We start from the raw sequence: 9,151 nt of genomic DNA, 5'->3' as shown, positions 1-9,151 counted from the left end.
ACAACATTTTCATTAACTGATCAATATATAACCTTATTTTACGTGTGTTTCTGTTTAAAGCACCTTATTTAATATCTACATATACAATGTTAATTCATTAGTGTTGAACTCATGGCCGATAGCTCTATAACTCATGCCTGAACAAAATATTTCTAATACACACCACATCTAAGGCACACTACCGCCTGCTTGCACTAGGAACACTCGACAGCACTTCAGCACTATGCCATTTTAAACAGTGAAATCACCAACAGAAAACCACAAAAATGTAAAACACATGGCACTCAATAGACCACAAAAAAGACACTTGTTTACAATGTGAGAGCTTCAACAAGAAGGCAGAGTGTCATTTTTTTTGCCCTCACCTGGGAACATGCACATCAGGCAACTCAAATTTTTCACTGCTCTGTGCATGTTCTCGAATGACCACAGAAGCGTGGTGAGTATTAGTCTGGAGGTTACAAATAAGTTTTAATGAGCAGAATTTCACAGATAAGGAATCTGCAAATAACGAAGATCGACTTTATCATCCTGCAGAGATGCGAATAATTTCTAACCAGTGAAACGAATGCTATAGTTCATGGTGTGTTCCTCTGCTGGAGGTTCAACCATTTATACCTAAGACAGAAATCAATTAGTGTACCTTTGCCAACCGAGTTGCTCGTTTGCTCTTTGAACTGATTTTAATATCCTTCTGGTTCCTTTTTTCTTTTTTTTTTTTTTTTGACCACACTATGCGACTTGCAGGATCTTAGTTCTGGGACCAGAAATTAAACCCGGGCCATGGCAGTGAAAGTGTCAAGTCCTAATGAGTTCTAAGCACTGGACCAGCAGGGAATTCCCTGGTTCCTTTATTAATTAACAAGTTGAATAAAATCTTTGATACATGTTCGTTTTCTGTTTATTTGAGTCTCTTTTTTTTACAATTTGGAAATTGTTCTTTATACGTTTTCAGAGACTAAGACACTGAGAAAATATGCCCGTGATTGCTAAATGAGGAGATAGAACTAGAAAAGTTCTAAAGTCCTTTCTTTCAGGTCTAAATTCTGCAATTTTGAGAGACCAAAGAGCCTTAAGAAGGAAGGAATAGGTGAGGGATAATTTAAAATTATTTAACCTATATTGATAGTAATAAAGCTTGTTAAATATTTTTACTTCAGTTAACATTTTCTAACCCTAATCTTTACTAGGACACTGTCAGAAAAGAAAAAAACTATCTTAAAGTCAAAATGGAAATAGGCCATGTAAATAATGTACATAAAATGTCAAAAGATTATTTAAACCACTATCTGATAAAAGGTAACAGTTTTTTAGCCTTAATAATAGAGGTAATATTTAGTAAAACAATTGCCTATTTGTCACTGTTTTTTTGCTACTTGTGATTTCAATAACTGCTTTATCATGTAAATCTACTATGGAGTCCCCCACTGAATTAATGAAGGAAAATGAAATTATGCTGATTATTTCTTTCTTTTAGCTTTAATTGCGAGGTAGCTTAGAGTGAAATTTGAAGCTCAACAATAACAACTATATAGTTTTTCAAGACCTGTGCATTTATAAGCCTTTTCCTCTTCCTAATCTTATTTATAATTTATACTTACTTCTAAATACGTTTACTTATAAACTTATACTACTTACTAAAAATGTGTTTATAATACAGGATATGTTAGTTAATTACAACGTTATTACTATTTATTTATAATTTGCTCAATCCTTGACTTTTAAACTCCTATTTCTATTTTACTCTTTCATTCTACATGTCTTTTGTTGTCAGCCATACAATTCTGGCATCAGACAGGAAAAAGTGTTCTCCATTGTGGAAAGAGATAGAGTATATACAGGAAAATAGACAAAGGAAATAAATAAAGGAAAACACTAAATTGTCTTTGGGATAGAAAGAGGATGAGCCATTGTTTTCCTGCAGGCAGAACTACATCTATAGCTTCTTATATATATGTGGGCATCGTGGTTTTATGGTCATGAACCGGGGTGGCCATAACAGACAACTGGCCCACTAGCTGATTATTGCTAGAAGAGGGCTTCGGGGTAAGGAATTCCTACACTTGACATGATAAAGGATAGAAATCATAAAAGTCTCACTATCTTTTAGGTGAAGGAAGATAAGATACTTTATTTCTCAGGACTAAGTTTACATCGCTAGCCCAGAAAAGTCATACAAAAAAACTGAGTTTTCCACCTGTCAGATGTTACCTACACCACTGCCCTTGCTTGCAAAAGGAGGGTCATGAAAAGCTTTAGGATAATTGCAAACTTACTCAGAAATATAAATTATTTTAATTTTAAATTGCAAAATTGAAGATTAACTGCATTGATGACAGGCAGTAGAAGTGGTTCTACCCTTGAAAACAGCAGGAATAATTAGTGTCCTAGTAGAAAGAGGAACTGCAGCCTTCATGTTCTTGGTGGGAGTGGGGGATTATAAGGAGATGGAGTAAAAGGAGAATTCTATTTTTTTAAAAGTAAGTATTTTCATATTTCAAGAGCAGGATGTATTCATTTTTTAGAAAATTTTGAAAAATTTGGAAAAAATCACACAACACAAAAATCACTTGCCACACTACCACTCAAGAGATAACCTATACTGTACTAAGATTTTACTCTCTTTCTAGTCTTCTATTCTTTGTTCTTACATGCATATATTCCCTCTCTGAGGAGCTATGGCATTACAAAAAGATCACTTACGAGGGGACCATACTTTTATGGTAGATGATAAATGTTTGATTGAAACTTGATCTTTAAAAGGAGCAAACTATGAAAATAAATTCAATTTATCTTATACTGAACAAAATTTAGGTTGGAGTTGAGACTATGCACAAAGTATCAGAAGGAATCAAGTCTTGACTTTGTTTTGGAGCAATTGATTGAACAAAATATATTTGATACGGGGCTTCCTAGGTGGCACAGTGGTTAAGAATCCACCTGCCAAAGCAGGGGGCACGGGTTTGATCCTTGCCCCAGGAGGATACCACATGCCGCGGAGCAGCTAGGCCCATGTGCCACAACTATTGATCCTGCGCTCTAGAGCCCATGAGCCACAACTGTTGAGCCCATGTGCCTCAACTACTGAGGGCCACGCGCCTGGAGCCCATACTCAGCAACAAGAGAGGCCACCACAATGAGGAGCCCGTGCACCACAGTGAAGAGTAGCTCCCGCTCGCTGCAGCTAGAGAAAGCCCGTGTGCAGCAACGAAGACCCAATACAGCCAATAAATAAATAAATTTATATTAAAAAATATACATTTGATACTAGTAGCATAATTTAAAAGATGGTTCATCAATTTTTTGTCATTCTTTTAAAGAATGCCTATTGTATTATGATTCTTGTCTACTTTCTTTTCTTTAATTAACAAGTTTAATCTTCCTAAGCTGAATCAGACCATCATTATCAATGACATTGGCTGTCTTTGAAAAATTAGAGGAAGGAGGTAAGAATCTCTTCTTCTTAGGACTAATTTTACAGCTACAGATGTCATGGAATTCTGGCAACTTTAACAAGATTTACAACTTCAGTTTTCAGGCAGTTTGCACTTACTCCCATTCTTTTAGCAGATATTTACCATATCTAAAAATCAGATCAGGATTTCCCTGGTGGCACAGTGGTTAAGAATCCGCCTGCCAATGCAGGGGACAGGGGTTCGAGCCCTGGTTCGGGGAGATCCCACATGCCACGGAGCAACAAAGCCCGTGTCCCACAACTACTGAAGCCCGCGTGCCTGGAGCCCATGCTCTGCAACAAGAGAAGCCACTGCAATGATAAGCCCCCACTCTCCACAACTAGAGAAAGCCTGTGCACAACAACAAAGACTCAACACAGCCAATAAATAAAGTAATTAATTAAAAAAATCAGATAGAGATGATGACCAAGTTGTAGATGCCGTGGACAAGGAAAGACCAGTGTTAAATATGTAGGAATTTGATCAGTGATTTTATCAGTGAATATTTTCATGTAATACTAAATTCTGCTTCTTTACACAGTATCTTATCTGTATGGACTTGGATAATAAACACAAACCCCTCTGTACTTGACGACGGTATCAAGTAGTGGGTGGGGATGTGCATGGTATGAGATAAGGGCGGTGAAGGAGACAAACTGTTTCCCAGGCTTCTCCTAGAGGATACCAGGACCTTGGGAATGACAGGCTGGTTTATGATGCAGAGAAGGAAAAATAAAGACAGTGAGAGTTAAAGGGAGGTAGCATAAGGAAAGGTGTTTGGAGCTGTGCAACATAAAATTGTTATTGCTGTCATGACAGCGGGTCAGAATATTTGGGTTCAACTATCAGATGTATCCAATGCCCTTAAGTGAATCTGTTCCACTGGGGCACTTGTTATCCTTTGTAAAATGAAGGGTTGGGCTGCACCATCCTTAGGATTTCTCATGTTTCTAAAATTCTGTAATTCTATGACCTAAGAATGTACAATACTTCTAAGGGATGCTGGAGCACGTAAGAAGATTTCAAAAACTGTAATAATCTAATACTTGCTATTTAAGAAGATCTTGTAGCTATTCGAGTATTTTTTCTAATATGCACTTTTATACATTGTACATTTAAATATTTCTTCTACTTTTTTTAAATTAATTAATTGGCTGTGTTGGGTCTTCATTGCTGCACACGGGCTTTCTCTAGTTGTGGTGAGCAGGGGCTTCTCATTGCAGTGGCTTCTCTTGTTGCAGAGCACAGGCTCTAGGCGCATGGGCTTCAGTAGTTGCAGCACACGGGCTCAATAGTTGTGGCGCATGGGCTTAGTTGCTTCGAGGCTCATGGGATCTTCCTGGCGCAGGGATCAAACCCATGTCCCCTGCATTGGCAGGCAGATTCTTAACCACTGCGCCACCTAAGAAGTCCTGTTTCTTCCACTTTTAATTGAACTAATTAATTAGCTCATAGGATGCCTTTCCGTGGATTAGGGAAATGCTCCTCCATTAGCTTGGCAAAATGACAAGGATCTTTCGTTTGTTTGTTTTTCAATTTTGGTACTCCTTCCATTGGATAAACAAAGCCAAACTGTTTCTATCTTGGGCTCTTGGCCTGAAAAGTGGTGACCCTCTGGTTAATAATCTCATTTGATTTTCTCTCAAATAATTTTTCAACTTCTACATAAAGTGACCGCAAAAATGTTAGGATATCTGAATGGTTATGGGAGACAAACACAAGTGTAGACAAGAAGTTTGGCCAATGGGGCACCTGGAGATGTATGTTGAGAGAAGAGAATTCCAGCCATTTAAAAACAAGTGGGGACTTCCCTGACAGTCCAATGGCTAAGACTCTGCGTTTCCAACGCAGGGGGCACAGGTTCGATCCCTGGTCAGGAAACTAAGATTCCACATGCCACATGGCGGTGGCCAAAAAAATTTAAAAATTAAATTAAATTAAAAACAAGTAGACATGTGAGATTGTATAGAATCACTTGTTAAAGGCTAAAGTTGAAGTGTATCTTAGTGTCCTGTAAATCAACATTATCACAGTACATATGCAACTTTATACTAGTTTTAAAGATTTCTTGATTCCTAGAAACATACAACCTACTAAGACTGAATCATGGAGAAATAGAATATCTGAACAGACTGATTCCTAGAAAGGAGATTGAATCAGTGATCAAAAAACTTTCAATAAACAAAAGTCCAGGACCAGATGGTTTCACTGGTGAAATGTATCAAACTTTTAAAGAAGAATTAATACCAATCCTACTTAAACTCTAAATATATATATTAGAATTTGAATATATATTAGAATATTCGAATAATGTGAGTAAAGTGGTTGGGAATCCCAAGGGATGTGAATTAACTATTTATAATTCCTACAACAGGAATGTTAGCTAATACTTCTTGAGTGCCTACTATGGGCCAGGCAGATAAAGAAATTGAAGAATAGGAAATTGCCCAGGGCCACACATCTATAAATGGCAGAGCCACAATTTAAATCTGGGCAAAGTGACTCCAGAGTGCCCACTTAACCACTGACTCCTGCCATCTCTGAGCTGCTGTGATTTTATCATTAATGATGGTTAAGAAAAGTAGTCAGGTTTGGCAAGAATAGTCAGGTTTTGTCATTTTGTTTTGTTTTGTTTTGTTTTAATCTCATCATCAAGCAGATGTCTTTTAATAGGGTATTATTTTTTTCAGTCCTCAATGTTTTGTTTCAGTTATGTTGAAACCTCAACACATTAAAAACGATAGAGAAGTTTATATCAGTCAAAACTATTTTTTCCATCCTCTTTCTCTGCATCTCTTACATCAGCTTAGCTGAGCAGAGTACCAGCAGTACCTGGTAATTCCCTATAAAGAGAGAAGCACAGCTCAAATGCACTCTTGAACCGAAACTGCAACTAAGAGGTTACTTTTACACATGGATATGACAGAAAAAGTGATATAATATAACTGGCTGGGATTTCTTTGTAAACATCTATGACTCAAGTTAAACCATGGGAAGTTAAGAAAAAAGTTATTTCCCGGTTTTCAAAATAGAGAAACTGAAAGGCCTGGACCTGCTTTTAGAACTGACCACACAGCTGCTCAGCCCTGGGCTGCTGCTATAAGGGTAAAGAAATAAAATCCAGCAAATAATTCATGTTTAGACGTTGCTTCAGGAGGGAATTGGGTGAAGGGCACAACACATCTCTTTGTATTATCTTTACTATTTCTTGTGCATCTTTATTCGTTCCAAAATGAAACTTTTTCTTTTTTAAATTTCCTTCACTATGGGAAATGGATTTTTAACCTTGAATACAATTACTGTCATGTTCTTGAATTTAGCAGAAGAATAAGGGAAGGAATGTCTGCAGTCAGACCTTTGTCATTTTCAAAGGGTATATTTAGTGTCTGTGGAGGGTCATTTTCCAAATAAAGGGCAATAAGTAGAAAAAAGTGATAGAATATTCCATCAAAAATATACTTTCTTTTTCAACTCAAGACTTGAAATCAGAATCGGTAATCAAGGAGTAAAGACTATATATTTTGTTGTTATTTAATTTTTTTCTTGATACAAATAATACACTGTAAAAAATTGGTAAATATTAAAAATCATAAATAAAAATTTCCACAGTTTAAAACTGAGCAATAACTACTGTTGATATTTTGATATATTTCTTTTCTGTGTGTAAGTACTTTGTATAAAATTTGGATCATACTCCACTCTTATTTGGTGAGCTTACATTTACATTTAGCATATTGTGAGCTTTTACCAAATTAAAAATAAAATTTTATTAGCTGCATATTAATTCATCATCTGGCTACAGCATCATCTAATTAATCATTCCATTATTGTGTTGAATATCTAAAGTGACCTACAATTTTCACTAACACAAATAATGGCACATACAATATTTTCAATCATTAATCTTTGTGTGCATCTTTGATAGTGTATTTTAGATAAATTCTTAGAAGTGGTATCACTGGGTCAAAGAGATTGTTTTCTTAATACATGTTGGCAAATTGCCCTACAGAAAGGGTATACTAACAGTTATCCACCTGAATCTGAAACTCTGCTGCAAGTGGTCTCTCCATTTGATTTCCTTAAAGTCTATTTCACCTGTTCAACCCACCGCTCTTTTATGTGAGACTAATACTAACTCCCCTGAAAAGGTCAGGTACAGATGACTAGAAAAGAACTTCTAATTATTGGCTGCATTTCCATAGCCTCAGTATAGTCAAGGTGGAAAAGATGCCATCACTTTCAGAACTTTCTTGCAACCACATTAGCATTTGTATGTTTTCGCATGTTTCAAGCCCCTATTAGTCCAGATCATCATTGGACACTAAAGAGCCTCAAATGACTAAGACTGAGGTGGAAAGAGAGAGGAAAAACCTATTTCTTAATGTAAAGGATCTTAGACTCCTCATGGAAAGGACTTTATCTATCAGTGCTTCACAAACTTTAGTGCACTTATGAGTTACCTGGGGATTTTTTTTAGGGTATAATTGACATTCAACGTTACATTAGTTTCAGATGTACAACATAATGATTCAACATTTGTATATATTACAAAATGATTGCCACAATAGGTCTAGTTAATAACCATCACCATATGTAGCTCCAGAAATTTTTTCTTGTGATGAGAACTTTTAAGATCTACTCTCTTAGCAACTTTCAAATATGCAAGACAGTATTAACTATAGTTGTCATGCTGTACTACATCTCCATGACTTTATCTTATAACTTGGAGTTTATACCTTTTGACTTCCTTTACCCATTTTACCACCACCACCACCAACCCCACACACACACCTCTGGCAACCACTAACCTGTACTCTGTATCTATGAACTTGCTTTTTGGTTTCTGTTTTTTAAGATTCCACATATAAGTGAGATCACACAGTATTTGTCTTTGTATGACTTATTTCACTTAGCGTAATGCCCTCAAGTTCCATCCATGTTGTAGTAAACAGCAAGATTTCATTCTTTTTTATGGCTGAGTTTGACTTCTTTTTGATTTCCAGGGGCTTCATTGCTTTGAGTGACTGCAGGTATTGCTCCCTGACTCAGTGAATGTAAAGACCACTAATAAAATTTCTTAAAGAAATGGAAAAAAGCAATCTATTCTTCTGTTCTTTCTTTTCTCAGCTAAACACCTTTATTTTTTTTCAAACTTCCTTAGACTTTCTGTACAAGCTTTCTGTCTCTCTTTATTCATTAGCCTGATCACTCCTTTTTATCTTTATCACTTTTTTTTTTTTTTGTTACTTACAAATAGGGTTGGGTTAGATGGAAAGAATCTTCTTTTTACTTACAGTAATTTTGTGATAACTCAGAGCACGAGAGGGCAAGTGAATCAATGACTTTTCTTTAACGGGGGAAAAAAGCTCCAAAGTCATAGAAGCACTATATGAACTTAGATTTTTCCAACCTCATGGCTCATGTTCTCTCCGGCATGACATGCCTACTGTCAAATCTGGGAGATAAAACAAGCACACAGATGATTATAATTTAAGCCGAAGGGAGCAGTAGTGACAGAAGTACAAACCAAGTGCTGCAAAGATCAGAAACAAGGAGAGAGGTGTTCAGTTGGGAGGATCAGACCTGGCTTTGTGGATAGGTTCCTGTATGAGGCACTCTAGTTCGTGAGAATAGCGCAAGAAATGTGGGAAATCCCAGGACCTCTTCTCAGAAGTAGGAAGAGCCAAATTTCAATG

The sequence above is a fragment of the Hippopotamus amphibius genome, chromosome 6, assembly GCF_030028045.1.
Source record: "Hippopotamus amphibius kiboko isolate mHipAmp2 chromosome 6, mHipAmp2.hap2, whole genome shotgun sequence".
NCBI lineage: Eukaryota > Metazoa > Chordata > Mammalia > Artiodactyla > Hippopotamidae > Hippopotamus > Hippopotamus amphibius.
This window is presented reverse-complemented; position numbering follows the sequence as displayed.